Raw genomic sequence first — 17,914 nt, 5'->3', positions numbered from 1 at the left:
AGACCCCAGCCCCCTCGGCCGGGCCGGCCCCGAGCGGCCTCCCCGCGGCCCCCGCCGGGCCCGGAGGCTCCTCTCGCCGCGGGGCCCAGCTTCACCTCCGGTCCCCTCCGGTCTGGGTGTCTGAAGGAAAGGCTGTGTTGGTCTACGGGCAAACAACATAGGCAGAACTCTTGGCAGAGGTGACATCTTTCATTAGACCGACTCAATAATTGCAGGAAAAAAACCCTGTCTTTTATTTGCAAGCTTTCAGGCTCACTCGCCCTTCCTCAGACGGAGAATGCACAGCTTGTAACATCTCTCCCAGGTGGAAATGAAACTTCATCGAGTTTCTGTGAAGGAAAAAATGGATCCCATGTCCCAACCTGGCTTTGGGTAACCGGCTGGGAAGGTCCCTTTGCACCCCCAGATGCTCCCTTCAGTGGGTCTCCCAGATCCCAGGCTAGCCCCAAACCTGCCCTTGCCCTCCTCGGGGTTTCACCAGAGCAGACGAGCAGTATGCCAGGTTTCTTTGGCCAATTAGGCCTCGATCCTGCAAAGGAGAGAAGAAATGAAACAACCTAGGGGCAGGTTGATGTTAACAGACCCACTTATTTTTAAGCTAAGCACAGGCGCGCATGGTTGCAGCGGGGCCCCTCCACCTAGTTCCTCCTCAAGTCTAAATGGGAGCCCCGAAAAGAAGGGAATCAACAGAGAGGGGAGCAGGCGTGGCATGGCTTAGTGGTAGTTTCCTAGCACCTCGGTTTTGCAGCTTTTCAAGCGGGTAACTGAATAGAAGGAGAGAGAGACTTCTTGACCGTGCCTGACATTTAAAGCTTGCCCATGGTGAGTTACTGAGATAAAGTCAACAAGGGGGATGTCAAACTCATTTTTATCCTTGGTTCATGTCAGAACTCCCACCAGATCCCTTGGGAGAGCTGGGGTGATGTGGCGGGGGACACTAAGTAGAGCTGGTCGGGATTATTTTTTTTTTCAATGAAACTTTTTCTGTCAGAAAGTGCACACTCACCAAAACCATTTCCCCCCCCGAAACCCTTTTCAGGGAAACTTTCAACACAGAATCTCTAGACAGCTCCCTCCCTTAAAAAATAGCAGATAGTCCCTGGTTGTGACCACTGATTTTAATAAAACTATGTAGGGTGTATACACTTAAGCATCTGGTGTAAGTCTTCCAGGGCCAGGTTCTTAGATTTGAAAGGGAGTTTATTTTTCATTTTATGTTGCTCGTGTGTATTTCAGAGGGGAGCAGTTACACATCTCAAGCTTTAATTCAATCCTCAGAGCATCTGGACTGAGGGAAAACACCATTATTTTAGGGTCAAGACTGCTGCAAGTTCTTAAACTATTGTCTGTTGTGCATAGGCAACTGGTAGGGGGTGCACGGGGTGCACGTGCCCCCCGTGACAGGGTCGGTGCCCTCCCTGACAGCCGACACTGATGCTGTCGGTAGGGCTGGTGCCCCACCTGACAGGGTCAGCAGCTTCTGCGGGTGCCCCCCACCCAGGTTCAGGAGGCACCAGTCACTCATGGGCTCAGCTAATTCAGTGACTGGCATAGTAGAAAACTATGTCATTACTCAGGTGAACAAATAATCAGCCTTCGAAACATTTGTCAGGGGACGCTGCATGACAGCTTTGGCACTGGAATGAGCTCAAGAAATAGAGGATCAAGTCTTGCAACCAGTCCTTGTTTGTCCCAGTAGCTGCTGCTCAGGAGGGTACTAGAACGTAAAGAGAAGATATGTATCTATTAGTGTTTAGAGGGTTTATAAGTGGCTTCTTAGCTTTTGTTTTAAACAACCCAGTTTTCACTGGCATGTTTTAACTGAACTCCTGCTGAGCAAACGGGCTGCAGGCTTAACTTCTCAGTGAGCTGCTTGAAAATACTGTTATGTAAATAAAATCAGGTAACACACACCTTGAGTAATTTTAAAAAAATGTTAAATGAGGAGTTTATGCACAGCCTGCCAAATCAAGCACTGATGTGAATCTTTGAGGATCCAGTTAAGGTTGTACTGGTGTGGTTTTTAGATCTCTCATGATATCCTGATCTTGTCTAACCTCTACTCACTGGCCTGGCAATCAAATAGAACGTTATTTTTACTGGGTATAAACTGAACACTTTCAGCGGGGATATGATTTCCATTTTTAATCAGAAGGGAAGAGAAGTCAGTGCTTTTCCTTCTTACACCCGTGGAATTTTTAGAATTTGTTAAAGGCTACTTACAGTAATTGACCAGAAAATACCTGCTGTTTGGAAAAAAAAATAAAGAGGACCTTTTACAGAACTAATAGAGGTATTTATGTTTCTGTGCCAAGTATGATACACATACTATCACACTGGAGGAGCTGTCACTGCTGATGGATTAATGTAAATGGGTTATATTTACAAAGAAAAGTACATATAAAGTTATATACACGGAATGCTGTCATTTGTAAGCCAAAATCCATCAGTTTATTCTGTTTTTTTAAATTTCTAAATAGAAAAATAAAGTTATTTAGCTTGGGCCAACTCGATTGTTTCATTTGGGCCTGGAATTTAATAAATTTTCTAAAAGTATTGCAAAAAGGGGTTATTAATATTAATTATCATGAACAAACATTTGCCTCTGCTGATACAGGCTGCAGAGTAATATTTCTTCTAGGTAAAGTAGATAGTTTAAAAGGTGAAAGCCTTCCTTGGGAGCACGAGAGGCAATACATCAATCATAGAGAGGAAATTTCCATGCTGAAAAAATAGGAAAAACCTAGTTTGAAAAGCACACAGTGGAGTATTTTTTGTTCCATTTGTCTGAAATCCTTTGAACATTATGAAAGTCAATGTAAGTACAGGTATTTCTTTTTAGTTACATTCAGTGACTTGAACTAGTTTCTGTACTGACCCTCAGCCAGTATGAATAGTGTGACTAATCTAGTTAGGGATGAGAAATGAATCTTTGAGGAATACGGGAGTTTTGATGCAAACTATTTTTTGATATTTTACGCCACTTGGCATCAGATGTATTATACAATGGTTGCCATAGGAATTCTGGTAAACTTTAAGATAACACTTATAAATACTTTATTCATACTTTAGAAATGATGAATAGACAGTACTATTTATACATGTTTATATGATGTTTTACCATGTTGTATGCCCATTCATAAATAATTGGATGTATTCTAATTTATAAATGTACTTTTAGCAGTTGCTATAATATCCCAACTAAATATTTTTAAATCTGTCGGCAGAAAATTTCATAGCATATCTCATTACCTATTTTTAATAGGCATTTTACTGTGTAGATAAAGTAATTTAATAAAGGTTAACTTAATATTTTGCTGGGACATTGGCAGGACATGTGTGAAAGCAGAGGCGCTGGTAAGAGTTACCCTTACAAATCTAGGTCTTAATCCTGCAATCAAATATGTGCCAGCTGACCTCTGAAGTCATGTGAAGCCCCTTCTAGTTCAGTAGGCAAGCAGATCCCTGTGCCCACATGGAACAAGCTCCACTGGCTTCAGTGGGACTCAATGTAGTGTGGCAGAAGGGGACAGCCACATCTGACAACAGTGCATGGAAAGGGTCTGACTCCTTGCCAGTCCTGCTTGAATTTATGGGGAAGGGTTACAGAAGGATCCACAAGCTCAGCACCCCATGGATGCCCATGGAGGGTGCAAGGCTGGGATTCACAATGGGAGGCAAAGTTGTGCGGCACCTGTATTTGTTGGCCACAAGTCTGAGAGGAGTAGATGTCACCTCCCTTGTCTCTCTGCACTTTGCCTTTATAAAGTTCAGTAGCTCAGGCTTAATGAGCATGTGGTAAAAGCACCATCCTGCCTGCCTTCTTTAGGTTCTGTGGCAGGACAAGGACATCCATGTTCTCTTCCCAATTTCTCATCCTGCACTTAAACCACAAAACCAGCCTTTATTTTCCTCTGGCCATGATACCCTCCCCACCTCGGGGCCAATACCATCTAGATTGAAACAAGAGAGAGACTTGCAGGTATCACTGACTAGTCTCAACAAATTCAAGCCAGACAGGATTTTATATCTGAATCACTAGACAGTCAGTAAAGATTTTCTTGAAGCAGTACATTTGTGCTATTTCTTACTATTGTTTATCAGTGTGGCTATGAATCAGGATGTCTTTTCTTCTACTCAAGAGTTCAGATTTTCATGATTTTCTTTACTGGGAACAACTGGAGCATATGAGTTCATCAACAAAATGAGAAGGACTAGATAAAATTGTTGTTAATATCTGTTTAAAGATACTGTCCTCTGTCTGTGTTCCAGGATATGCCTATGCTGTGACCCCTACCATGCCTCAGGATGCTCTGTACCCCAGCTCTTCCCTTTCATGCACACCAAATTCACAAGTGCTGGCATAGCCACTCCAGAGATGTCCCTGGGGTCACTTCTGAGCACATCAACCCTTTATACATTCAGGGAATTCTCCAAAGTTGGAGACTTGCAATGTATCCTAGGAAACTCTTTCTTCCTGTGCAGGTAATAGAAGTGCTATGACTAGTGTCCTGACAGACTTGACTACCGAGTGCCTTACACTAATCATTAGAGACACTTGCCTTCCTGGGAACCTATGTTGGAATTTATACTATTCTAAAAATATAAAGGGATCCTGTGAGTGAAACAGACTTTAAATTGAATCAGAAGAGATTGAAGGAAGGGAAAAACAAAGCATGAGGAAAATGGAGGACATAAGTTTCTGTGAGCAGCTTAGGGCAACATTTTCCAAACTGTGGGGTGCACCCACATGGGGGGTAGGGCCCACAAAAGGTTCCTTGGGGAGTACATGCAGAGCACATCAGCAATTGGTCATGGCCCAGGATTTCAGCCTCTACCTCTTTCCCTGCTGCAGATTGCCAGTAGATGATCATTGGCCATTGGCAAAAGTGGGCGCATCTACACATTCACTAATGTGCCATAATTACGGTGCATTAAGTTTAGTACTTGTAATGACAGATACTAAATGTGCTGTAATAGGTGCTATGGCACATTAGTGCAGATGAACTTTTTGTGATGCACATTAGACTAAAACTATTGTGCATTAGCATGGGTTTTGCCTGCCACACTAACACGCAGTAGAATTAATCTTCTCCGCATTAAGCATCTTGTGTAGATGTGGGCAGCATGAATCAGTGGTGAGGGAAGCAGCTGCGGTGGCCAAAGTAGACAGGTTTTGGGAAATGATGTTTTAGGGAACCAGCTAGAGCAATGGGGGCCAACTTTTCTGACAGGAGCACCACAAATTAATTCTGCAGCTCCCCTTAAGCCCCTGAGTACTATTCTGATCCTCTTCCACTGCCTGATCTGCTGCGCTCCTTTCTGCTTCCAGCCCTTTGCTCCTTGCCTGCTCTGCTGCTCTACTTCCTGCTCCTTTCCCTGTGCTCTCTGCCCAACCTGCTGCTTTAATATCTGCTCCCTGCCCTATCTGCAGCTGTGCTGCCACATGCCACACAAAGAGGCTGCCTGTGCTATGTGTGCCTGTGCCTGGCCACCCCTGGTCTGGACAACCGAATGAATGCACAGGGGCAGACAAGTGACCCTAAGGTAAGTGACATTAACTAGAGGTTATGATGATAACTGGCTAAGGAAACCTAAGGTGGGGAATGAAATGTGAAGATCTTCAAAGATTCAAATGACATCTTTGAGAAGAAGTTGTACCTGGCATGGCAGCATGCTGTAACTGGACCTCATATCCTCTAATGTTTGGTTCCACACAGACAAAAATGTACGGTTCTAGTGTTGGGACAGGATTCCCAAGAAAGGGCTGTGGGAACCTCTTGGAATAAGTATTGTAGCTCAAGGTAAGAATATAACCTTCAGTCAATGAAAGTTTATTTGTACCTTGATAACCAGCTGAGGAGAGGGCAGACATGATGTGGAACCAGACAGAGCAGGAATTCTCTTCTGGCTGCTCATTACATTTCTGTTAAGTAGTTGCATTAATTGCTCAGTTTATGAGATCGCATTACTACAAAACATAATTTGCCTCTGGATTCCTACTATTACTATAACACATACCATACAGATCAGATACTAGTGCACTAAACAGGATTTTTTCCTTCATATCTGCTTCTTTTTTGGCAAAAAGCAATTGTGCCCTATCACCCTTTGAGCTGAAGTGCAGGTACAATTAAGTCTCTATTTTATAAACAAAAAGAAGAAAAGTTCCAATTGTGCTTTTTTTTTTTTTTTGGTGCTTTTGGCATATAAGCACCATAACTTGATTTTAGCAATAAGGCAAGTTAAGGATGGAGTTTCAGTCCTTAACTCTGAATTTCCTGGGTTTTGTCAGATTAAATCAAACCCTTCAGGCCATTTTACCCTAGGCTTTTCTATGTAAGTGTATGATTTATGCCCTGTTTTTATTACATGAACCTTTGTCTCCATACTATTTGATTTAGTCTACTAATGGCTCTCAGCTGATTTTATTTTAGTATCTGTAAATTTTTTTGTGAAGCTAGACAAATGCTGTGTAAGGATAAATTAAATTGTGTAATTTAATAAAAAGACACGTTCTTGAGAGAACAAGATTTTAACTGCTGATTCAGAACAGCCGTACATGTAAACAATGGATCTTTGGTGTTTACTGTATATTATCTGTCTAAATACAAAGATTACTGTTTCCTCTAGGGTGGCAACTGGCTGGAGGTTCTCACTAGTAGCCATTATTAGTAGCAATGACACATTAATTGAACTTCACTGCTTCCAGGTGTGTGGCACACTCCAGGGTCACACAGTGCACTAGGGTTTCATGTGTATTCAATTACTGTAGCGTTATGAAGGAATGCAACATGTCATACATTAAAATGTCAATTACCACTTTTTATGGATAGCAGGTAAATTAAACCAATCAGGTTCAGTTTTGCTTACGTCTTAGTTGCTGTAAAATTTAGGAGGGCAGCAAGGGGAAACGTGAAAAAAAACCCAAGTTTCCAAGTATATGATCAGTATTCATTTTTGTGAATACTCCTACTCTGTACCTAGAAAACCAAGGATAAAAATAATAATAATAATAATAAAAAATCAGAAGTTAGTATCACCCATAACTGAAAGGGTTAATTCGCTTGTGTATAAAGAAATACTATGATTACATATTTTTTGCCTCTTGGTCTTAGGGACATATCCTTTCATTAGGACAATTAGTTTTCTATATCTCTATGGAGGGAACAGGATTATAGGCAGAGAAACAAAGAGGCCTTAGGGATACAAAGTCATCTATATTCTGAACTTTCTGCTCTCTCCTCAGGTCAGTGATGACATCCTCACTAGCAAACAGAGTCTCAAGTTTCAAACAGTTTTTACAGTACACATTTTCATTCACTGAACACTGCAGAGAATGTGTTAAGAGTTCTCCTCTTTTCTTTTAAATCACCTCTATCACCTTACACCTTACTTCCCTTCTTCATCACCACTTGTAAGACAAGCCCTGAGCTGGGAACCTCAACACTGGCAAGCCAGTGACCTGCAACAACTGAGCTATCACCAAGGGTCTCAGTGTCAAGCCTGTTTCTGCACATCCCAGTATTTTTTTCTTTGTTCAGAATACAGTCAATCTAAATGAAAGATACTATGTCTAAATTATGCTCTGATCTTGAATAGGGAGCTAGATGGGCAGCCTTCTATAGCTACAAAGCACCTTGCTGAAGTCAGTAGCCCTTTGCTGGGTCCTGCTCACATGGAATCAATTAGTGGATCAGGAGCCTAAATCAGTGGTGCTCAGCCTCTTTCTCTTGTGGGCCAGATGGGTAGTGCCTTGTGCTTCCGTAGGCTGGATTCAGCTGGTGGACCCAATCCAGTGCCCAGGTCAGGCACGACAGGGATCTATCCAGCTGCACAAAGTGGGGTGGGGGACAGCCCAGCCTTGATCCAGCCATGCAGAGGAAGGGAGTTTGACTTGGCTGAAGCCCAGCCCCACAAGGGTGGCATTACCCAGCCCCGATCCAGCTCCACAGGGATAGGCAATGGCCCAATCGCACAGGGGGAAGGGTATGTGGCTCAGCTCCAACCTGGTCAGGTGGAGGCAATGGGGCATGACCCAGACTTGCGGGGGGCAGGGAAAAGAAGGGGACATGGGTCAGTCCTGAATCAGCTGCACAGGTAAGAGAAACATATGGGGGGAGGGTTGTGGTACGGTTCCAAACCACCATGCAGGGCTTGGGATTTTGGCAGTGGGGAGGGGTGGCAGTATTAATTGCCGCTGCTCCCCTGATGCCAAAGTTCCTGACCCTTGGGGAGCCCTGTGGGACTGAGCTGCATTTGGCCCATGGGCCAGAGGGTGAGCACCCCTGGCCTAGCTTGTAAACTCTTTGCAGGAACCTTCACAGCTCTGTACGTAAAAGCAATATCCCTGCTGAAGAAGGTGCATAAATAATGCCTCAGAGAGACTCTTTGTGTTCCTTACCTGAACTGTGGAACAACACAAATAGCCCAGACTTCAAATAAAAACTAGTGAAAGGGGATTCAAGTTTAATGTAGTTCTGTGATAATGGCATATATCTTCAATAAACCTGTTAGCTCTGATCATTTCAATTGTCACATTAGTTTGAGATTTTAAACAGACACATTTAAAATTATTAAGGTAAAAGCCCAAAGAATGGCTTTTATTATATCAAATTAAAATTCCTGACTAACGATAGATGTACAGTAGACCTAGGTCTAAGAACGTTAACTGAATGAATGCAAGGACCCCAGCCTTCCTTCTGTAGATTGGATATACACAGGGAGAAAGTATAATACTAGAGGTTCTTTTTTCTGGTAAATTAAAGGCATAACAAAACCCAGTGGCCAGATGCTGGATTCAGCAAAGTTAAACTTGGAAGTACAGTAAAACTTTATATTGCAATAGGATCCTCCAGAACTTTGGCTCTTTAATTCTATATTGGATATCTTTTCAAAACCTGTACTTTGAGCTATATGAAAGAATCACTTGGTGGACTTCTGTGGCCCAGGATTTGCAAGAGATCAGAGAAATGACCATAATGATCCTTTCTGGCCTCAAAAATATATGCAAGTGCCCAGTATCACATAGGAACATAGTGGCAAGCCAGGAATCACACTCGGGTTTCCTAAATCTCAAGCCTTAACCACATGCCATCCCCAGTGGCTTAGAGAGCGTAAACATTTATGAACTATATTCATTCACCCCATGGAATTTCAGGCCCAAATAAAATGTTTGATATACACAATAGCATTTTTCTGGATTCCCTGGTGTTAGAAGCAGACTCTTTTTCATGGATTCCTCTTAATAATGCAATTGCTTTATGGATTACTGAAACCCTTTCTGCAGTGAACATTTACTCTTTAAAGTTACAAAAATATATGCATACATACAATATACGATCAGGGAGAACATCACGCTGCCTCTCATTAAGCAAAAACCAGAGTTAATTACACTGTCTGATCTTTGCCTTTGGGGTCAAAATTCCCCTTCTCCCCCAGCATCTAATTTTTGTTCTGCCGCAGCATTTTACAAATGAAAGTGCAAAATGTAAATTGTGACTACATAATATATATTTATAAAGATGTGCTATCTAGAAACATAATGTAAACTTTATTTTTAAATTTAGTACACAAGAGAATATTGTTAATAGGCATTCTAAGAAGCATCCTTCAAAACGATCAATTAAGTTTTATTCTATGAATAAAAATTAAGGTTCAGAATATTACAGAGCATTTGAATAGTTTCATTGACAGGATCAGGGGTCTGAAGCAGCCTTGAACATTATGTAGTGGCTCTTTTATTATGAGCTACTGTGAGTGATGGGAAATGTCATTTGGCCCCAAGGCTAGGAAGAAGGTAGAGCAGTCTCTTTATTTAAATCTTCCCTTCGCATTTACCCAGTTTAGTAAATTTACCCAGTTTAGTCTGAATTCTGGTAAGCTTCTTTTGGGCAGTGGACAACTGTACATAAAGAATGGGGCATTTGCATTTTACTTTGATCGCTTCACAGATTTAAAAAAGTGGTATTGGCTTTTGGATACCATTGACTTGGTCCCCAGTGCAGAAAGGTACTGATGAGCATGCCAATCTTTAAACATGAGTAGTCCTTCTGACTTCTGAGACTACTCACATGGTTAAAATTAGGCATGTTGATTCAGCACCTTCCTCAATCGGGGCTTAGGCTATGTTTGAAATGGTCACTTAGAAGTCAGATTTCATATCACATAGATGTTAGCCACTTCCTGGCTGCTGCTCTCCCCAGTTCCCTTGCAGTGGCATGTGGACTTTTAAAAAATGAGACTTGAAAAAAGAAATTTCATGCATCTCCCACTAGATCATAAGATTTTAGATGCTGTCACATTGGGTTTATGATATTTCCTCTATGCTTATAACAATAGGACCTCATAATGCTAGCTTGCATTTAAATAGTATTTTTATTCTGAGGAACTCAAATCTCTTTATAAACTTTGGCTTTGATCTTTCAGTCTCTAACATATGTGAGTAACTCAGTATGTGTAAATAGGACAGGATTTCTGTCAAGGGTAAAATTAATGTTTAAATACTGCAGCTTTAACCTGTGAGCATCCTGGTGAATAAAAGCTGTTAAGATTGTTATCAATGTACAAAACCAGGCATACGCACAAATAAGAATTCAAGCAGGTTTCAGAAACAGTAAGGGCTTAGCATATAGCAAATATAATTTCTCATCTGGACCTTCACAGCTGCTTCCAGAGCCCTTTTAAAGGAATACAAGCAATGCCTTCTAAAGAAATACAAGAAATACAGGATTTATTGCTATTGTTACAAGAGAAAAGTTAAGGAATAAGCCCGCCCCCCCCAGCACTCATATCAGTGCTGAAAATTACATAGCTTAACCATTAATTACCGTTTTTTACATTATATCTTCAGGTACTGTCAATTCCAGATGGAAACTTGCTAGGCACATGATGTCTTCCTTGTATTTTGCTATATTCATAGCATTTTATTTACACACACCCGTGCACACATTCCAAGCCAACAGAAAGTATTAAATTGATTCCATAACAACAGCATCAATACAGTAAGCATAAACCTAAGTCAGTGAACAACAGAATAGTTATATATACCATGCAGACTAGCTATTCTGATTTACAGGACAGTGGGTGTGTCTACATGAGATGCTTTACTGTATATTAGGGCTGTGTGAAGCTTCGGGTGGTGATTCGATTCAGAGATTTGGCCCAATTCAGTGGCTGAATCCGAATTGAATCAGGGGACCAATTAAAAGGTCCAAATCGATTTAAAGCTCCCTGAATCTTCGGAAAAGATTCAGAGAGCTTTGATGATTCAGACAGTCCCTGCCTGCTGCAGCAGGGAGCTGGACTCTAAGCAGGGACCCCTGCCAGCCTCCATCTCCTGCCTGCTCCCCCAAGCCCTCAAACCCCCCCCTGCTCCCCCAGCCCCTCCATGGCTGTCCCACCCACCCCAGCTCCCGGCCCTTTAAAAAAAAGCCCTGACTCACCAAGTGCTGCAGGGTGGGTGGGTGGATCCCTGCTGTCCCCCACTGCCCCACACTGCATGGGGGTCTCTGCACGAGCCTTCCAATACCCTCCCATTCCCCTAGCCCCCTCATGGCTGCCTCACCCACCCCAGCTCTGGCCCTTTAAGAAAAAAAATGGAGAAAAGCCCCGGGACTCACCACTCCTGCAGCGGCCTCGGGGTTTTGGGGGCTCGTGCAGAGCCCCCACATGTCATGGGGCAGTGAGGAAGGGGTGGGGGGCAGTTGGGATTTCCCCCTGCCTGGCAGCACCCACTGAGTTAAGGCTTTTTTTTTCCAAGTGCCAGGACCTGGGGCAGGCAGGGCAGCCATTGCTGGGCTGGGGTGGCGGGGGTAGGCTTGGCTGATTCGGAGATTCGGAGATTCGATCAAATCGATTCAGGACAGTGATTCAAATCACTGAATTGAATCACTGTCCCCCAAATCGGCTGAATCTGAATCTGAAGTGAATGCTGGCCGCTTTGCACAGGCTTACTGTACATTAGATTAATCTAACATTCAGTAAAGTGTCCCTGTCTATAAGTGTGCAGCAATTACTGATACAAGTACTAAATTAACCATGCATTAGGTGCTGTGCAGTAATACATGTGTAGACAGCTGACCAGGAACAAATTGCTCCCAGTCAGCCCAGGCAACAGGAGAGTGGAGTAACTGTCCCACCTCTTCTGCAGCTGCCTGCCAGCCTTGCACCCCTATTTGCCCCCAGTTTGCAGATAGGGGAGGGGGGCTGGCAGGCAGCTGTCCGAACTCCTGGACAACTCCCCACACCCTCCACACTCTGTCTCTCTTTCTGATCAGTGTATGGGGCTGGGAAGGAGGTATCCATTCTCCCAGACAGCTCCCTGTCACCTGCCCCTGCAGATTGGGGTGCAGTGCTTGGTGGGTGGGGTGGGGTGGGTGGTGGAGGGGATCTGGTGTTGGGGAGGGAGAGGGGATGGGCTCTATTGTTGGGGGGGAGGGGGGATGAGGTCTGTTTTTTGTGAGATCAATAAAGTGTTTTTCTGAGAACTGTCTGCAGTGACCATGGTGCTGGGGGTGGGCAGTAGAGCGGGGGTTCATGGGTGGTCATCCAGGCAGGCTACAACAGGGAGTGCAGGAGGAGGTGGTTGGTTAGCACTTCTCACACCCGTTGCCTTGGCTCCCCATGGTGGTGGGTGTGTGGCTCAGCTGGGGCCTCTGTGGGGATGGGGGGCTGTTGCTGCTGCCACAGGTGGTGCTCCCACGGTCAGGCATCCTCCAAATACTGTGCCTTCTCTGGCCAGGCATTGCAGAAGAGCTCTCCCCAGGCCTCGCAGATGTTATGCAGCATGCAGGCTGCGACAATAACCCAGGGGATGTTATTGGTGAACTCAAGGTGGGCAATAACGGTGCACCAATGTCCCTTGAAGTAGCCAATGGCACATTCCACCAGGGTGCAGGTCTGGCCCAGGCACTGGTGGAAGTGGGTCTGGTGGGAGTCTAGCTGGCCAGTGTAGGGCCATATGAGCCAGGATAGGAGCAGGTAGAGGGGATCCCTGATAGGACCACCATAGTGTCCAGCTGGAAGTCCAGTACCCGTGGCCTGAAGCATCCACTCTGCACCATGACTGGCAGGGCAGAGTTCCGAAACATGCAGGCATCGTGGGCACTGCCCACCCAGCTGGCCCTCAGGTTGGTGAAAGTGCTGTAGTGATCAACAGTGGCCTGGAGCACAATGGAGCGAAAGCCCTTTTGGTTGTAGTAGAGGCGGTCCCCATGGGCTGGGCAGGTGACAGGGATGTGGGTCCTGTCCAGGGCCCCAATGCATTTGGGGAAGCCCAGGGCACAGAACCCCACCACCACCTCCATAGTGTTATGCACATGGGGCACAGTGTGCCCCAGCACATCCTGGAAGGCACTGCACACCTCCCTGGTGGTCACCTTCCCCATGCTGAAGAGGTGGCCCATGTAGTGGAGGCTGGTGGGTGTGGCCAGCTTCAGTAGGGTGATGGCCAGCCAGGTGTCTGTGGGGAAGGGCAGCCTCATGCTGGAATCCTACCACTCCAGGAGCAGGTGGAGCTGCTCCAGGAGGTCCAGGAAGGTGCCACAGTTCATCCTGAATGCCTACAACCACTGCTCATTGTCCCAGGTGTGCTGGACTATGTGCTGCCACAAGTCCTGGCTGGCCTGGCCGGCCCAGAGGCAGTGGGGCTGGAGGCCCAGGAGGGTGAGGGCAGCTCTGGCAGTGGCATCTTGGAGTCCATTGTTGATGTCCCTGCTGGGGTCTGGCCAGCAGGATGGGTCCGAGCGGCAGCTGCGCAGCAGTGGGCACCGTAGGGCTGGGCAGGCAGTGGCTGTATGTGGGAGAGTCAACATGGGTCAGCAAGTGACTGGCATGGCAGGACAGCAGGGCCAGTGTGGTGGCCAGCAGGAGCCCAGGACTCTGGGAGTCGCTGTCTTGAGCACGGGTGGTGCGGGATTATGTGCTGCCACAAGTCCTGGCTGGCCTGGCCGGCCCAGAGGCAGTGGGGCTGGAGGCCCAGGAGGGTGAGGGCAGCTCTGGCAGTGGCATCTTGGAGTCCATTGTTGATGTCCCTGCTGGGGTCTGGCCAGCAGGATGGGTCCGAGCGGCAGCTGCGCAGCAGTGGGCACCGTAGGGCTGGGCAGGCAGTGGCTGTATGTGGGAGAGTCAACATGGGTCAGCAAGTGACTGGCATGGCAGGACAGCAGGGCCAGTGTGGTGGCCAGCAGGAGCCCAGGACTCTGGGAGTCGCTGTCTTGAGCAGCCATGGCATGGGGAGGCAGAGGCTGTGGAGTATGAACTGCCATGTGCTGCCCATGTGCTGCTACTGACCAGAAACGCAAGTGGCCAGGGAGCAGGAAGCGGGGCCGCCTTTTAAAGATGGTCTCCAGCCACAGGCAGCTGTAGCCAGAGCCTTCAGTTCCCCATGGTGGCAGCAGGGGCCCATTGCAGGGCTCCAGGAAGTGGAAGCAGTTTGCTCTTAGGAGCAGTGAATCTGTTCCTAGGTCCCTGCACAAGTAGACACCTGCCTGGGAGCGTTTACTTGCGAGTAGTTCACTCACTCACAAGTAAACTGGTCCTGCGTCAAATGCCTGTGTAGACACACCCACTACCAACAATCTTGAGGGCTATTTCCTTTCATTACAGCCTATGTACCAGTCCCAGGGAGGGCTGTGATACAGTATTCATTAGGATGCATAGGACTGCTCTATACATGGCCCTGGGACCTCTTTGCAGTAGCTGAAGATCACAGATTTTCCATTAAAAGATCTGGCCCTTATGGCAAAATACTTCAATATCTGATCTCCAGAAGTTTTCACAACAGTCAGAAACAGCTTCTGAAGAGCCTTTGAGAAAAATGCCAAAATATCTCTTTTATCCCTTTGTTTTATCAATTTGGGCAGAAATCCTGGGCAGGAGCATTGCCATTTTACCCTGGGTCTGGAACATTTCTGCATACAAGGAGGATATGTGAGGCTACTGGAAGCCTTGCTTGAAAAGATGCCGAGCTTGTTTCATGTTTCTTTTATACTATTTGCTGATTTCTTGTAGAAATCTATCTCCAACTGAGACAACATCCCTATGAGGTAAAACATGTCAAGTGAAATCCTGGGTGCACTGAAATTCAACAGGACCAAAAACCTGACCATTACTTCTCATAACCCAAAACATGAAAGAGGAGGGCAGTTATGCCCTTAGTCCAATACTCCCTATCTTCTCTTACGTGAGAATAGGGTGGTTTTTTAAAATAGATTTTCTAATTATATTTACTGTATTTATCTTGCTAACAAGTGAGCAGAGTAATAAGCAATATACGAACAAAGAAAATCACATTTTACATAACATAACATTTGTTATTTACTTTGTTTGTATATTGCTTATTACTCTTCCCAGAACATGTATGCTCTTGCATCTTGAAATCTCTGTCTTTATTCAGAACCAGTTCACATGCCGGAAGCTGATTCTTCCACTCAAGCACTTCTGATTATTGCACTTGAACACTGATCACTCAGCAAGGTTGAAAGATAAGATAAAAATCAGTTTTATTTATTATTCCAAGAATAGCTGACAATAGGATCAATAAAACCTGACAGAAGCTATTAACATTTTAATGAATTGCTCAGTAATATTCTAAAGATGTGTTGGCAAGTCATGGCCCCTTTGATTAAGGACAAATTTCTCTGAGTACTGTAAATACATATTACAAGGTCCAGAATGTAACGCTGTCACTTGTCAATCAAGAGAAAAAAGGGCAAAAGTCATGCATAAGGAAGCTCTCCCCTTGATTGTAATGATTACTATATATAATGTAATCTTAACCAAATGATAAATAAATAAAGGTATATGTTAGAGACAGGTTTCACGAATGGTTTTTATGTAATAAAAAAAATGTGTGTGACTTCCAGTATCCTTGGACTTCTTTATGGCACAAGAGGGAGCAGGTAGGTATGGATATACTTGGCTGAAAAGCACAGCAGTGAGTGAAGTAAATTAGTAGCTGAGTGACTGTTAAAGTAAATAGACATGAAAACTTTACAAAGCCCTAAGAACAGAGTGATGATGAAGAGTCTGCTAAAACAAAGCTCACTTGCTGAAGGATGAATTTTGCTCTTAAGGCTTGTCTTCATTAGAAATATTGGGTGTGTTAGAACATGACATTGAAGAGATGTGCAATTAACAGGATGGTCAGTACGATGTCACGATAAATTTGGAGGGACAATCATGTTGTGTGGTGCTCCACCTACCTAATATACCCTGCTTCTTAGGATACAAAAATAGGTTGGGTGTCACTGCACAGCTTGGCATATTGCCATGTTGGCACAGGACTGGTGTCATGATGTCCTGGGTATATCCCCCTGAAGCTGCTATCCCTGGCTATACTGGCTACCAAGCCATGCTTAGTATGGTGAAATGACTCTTCAAGGTTGTGTTTTAAATTCAACCTAGTGTTGTGGGAAGATAAGCTTACAGATAGCAAAACAACAGCACCAATGCAAGCATAGTGATTATGGCACCAGCAGATTCAGAATGGTGGCACTGCATTAAACTATCCCCCGCCAGTTGGTATTTTGTGTTTTCATTTACACCTATAAATGTGGCCTGTGGAACTTGCTACCAAATCAGGACATGTCATTTAACACACACTTTGCACTGATATGAGATCCCTGGCTACAATGTAGCAGAGTGAAGACCCTATGACTTCCTGAACAACAAGACCTGTTGTTTTTGTTCCAATGCTGCTGCATCACACTGGAAAGTGAAAAGCTGTTCACATTTTTTTTCTGTACGTGTTTCCACTGCATTCTACTTCCCAGCAGTCATGTGAATCTTTACTCTGGGTGCTGGGCAGGGGCAGAGGGAGAGATGTGATGCAAGCCCACTGATATTCTCTTACTCTTTCCTACTCTTCACTGAAGGGTAAACAAGGCATTCATCATACAGACATGCAAAAACACAAACATAGCTCTGGATCTTTTAAAAGCCCTGTTTTGCTGGACTGACATGTAGTACTTTACATTATACAAATGGGTAGGGGAAAGGAATTGGCTCGTGAAACCTCAGAACCTTTCTGAAGGCTTCTCAATTTTGCTTTTGCAATGAAATTCCCTTAAAGAAGAGCAATATTCATCTAGCTAAGAGGGTTAGATGGTGAGCCCAGATCCACAAGAGCACTTCAGCACCCAGAGTGAGACTTGGGGTATAGACAGAAAAATGCAGCTCCCAGCTGTAACTGAGAAGGCTTTGCAGGAAGTGTTTTGAGTCTCAATCATCCCCTGAAAGAAACAGAAATTAAATGTTGGTTCCAGGGAGGAGGAGAATCTAGCTACTGGCTGCCAGCCTGCAACCAAGTTTCCCCTAGCAATGGCTTTATCCAGCCTGCTTGTGAAGCTGCAAAGTTTTCAGAATGGGAGGGGGAAGGGAGTTAAGGGAGATTGTTCTAGGAGTTCCCCAGCTATGGCTGGGGGGTGGGGTGGATGAATTGGATCCCCCCCCCCAACCTCAGGGGCCCCCAATGCAAACATCCCACCCTCCAGTTGGGGCTGCAAAACCCCCAGACCGAACTTTCTCTGCTTCCTTTTGCCCCTCCTATTCTAAAAACAGAGACAGGCTGGCAGGCATCACAGACAGAAGTTACAGAAGATGCTCTGTTTTGAAACTCTTCATCTGACCCCTCATAGATTCATAGATTGTTAGGGGCTGGAAGGGACCATGGAAGATCATCGGGTCTAGCCCCCTGCATCAGACAGGAAAGACAGGTGGCGTCAGGTGACCCCCAGCAAGGTGACGGTCCAGTCTCCTCTTGAAGATTTCCAGGGTAGGTGATTGCACCACCTCTAGAGGGAGCTTATTCCACAGTCTGGACACCCTAACTGTGAAGAAGTTTTTCCTAGTGTTGAGTCTGAAATGGTCTTGCAGGAGTTTGTGACCATTACTCCTGGTTTTCCCCAAGGGT

General features: G+C 45.0%; 1 protein-coding gene across 1 annotated transcript in view; it reads right to left on the bottom strand.

The window, feature by feature from the left end:
• Positions 1-17,914, bottom strand: part of SIM2 (SIM bHLH transcription factor 2) — a 147,047-nt gene that overhangs the window by 66,417 nt on the left and 62,716 nt on the right. The gene's annotated exons all lie outside the window — the stretch shown is intronic.

This window comes from Alligator sinensis, unplaced genomic scaffold (assembly GCF_000455745.1).
Source record: "Alligator sinensis unplaced genomic scaffold, ASM45574v1 scaffold69_1, whole genome shotgun sequence".
In the NCBI taxonomy this organism is placed as follows: Eukaryota; Metazoa; Chordata; order Crocodylia; family Alligatoridae; genus Alligator; species Alligator sinensis.
Note: the sequence above shows the minus strand (reverse complement) of the source record. Positions and strands in the feature narration are given on the sequence as shown.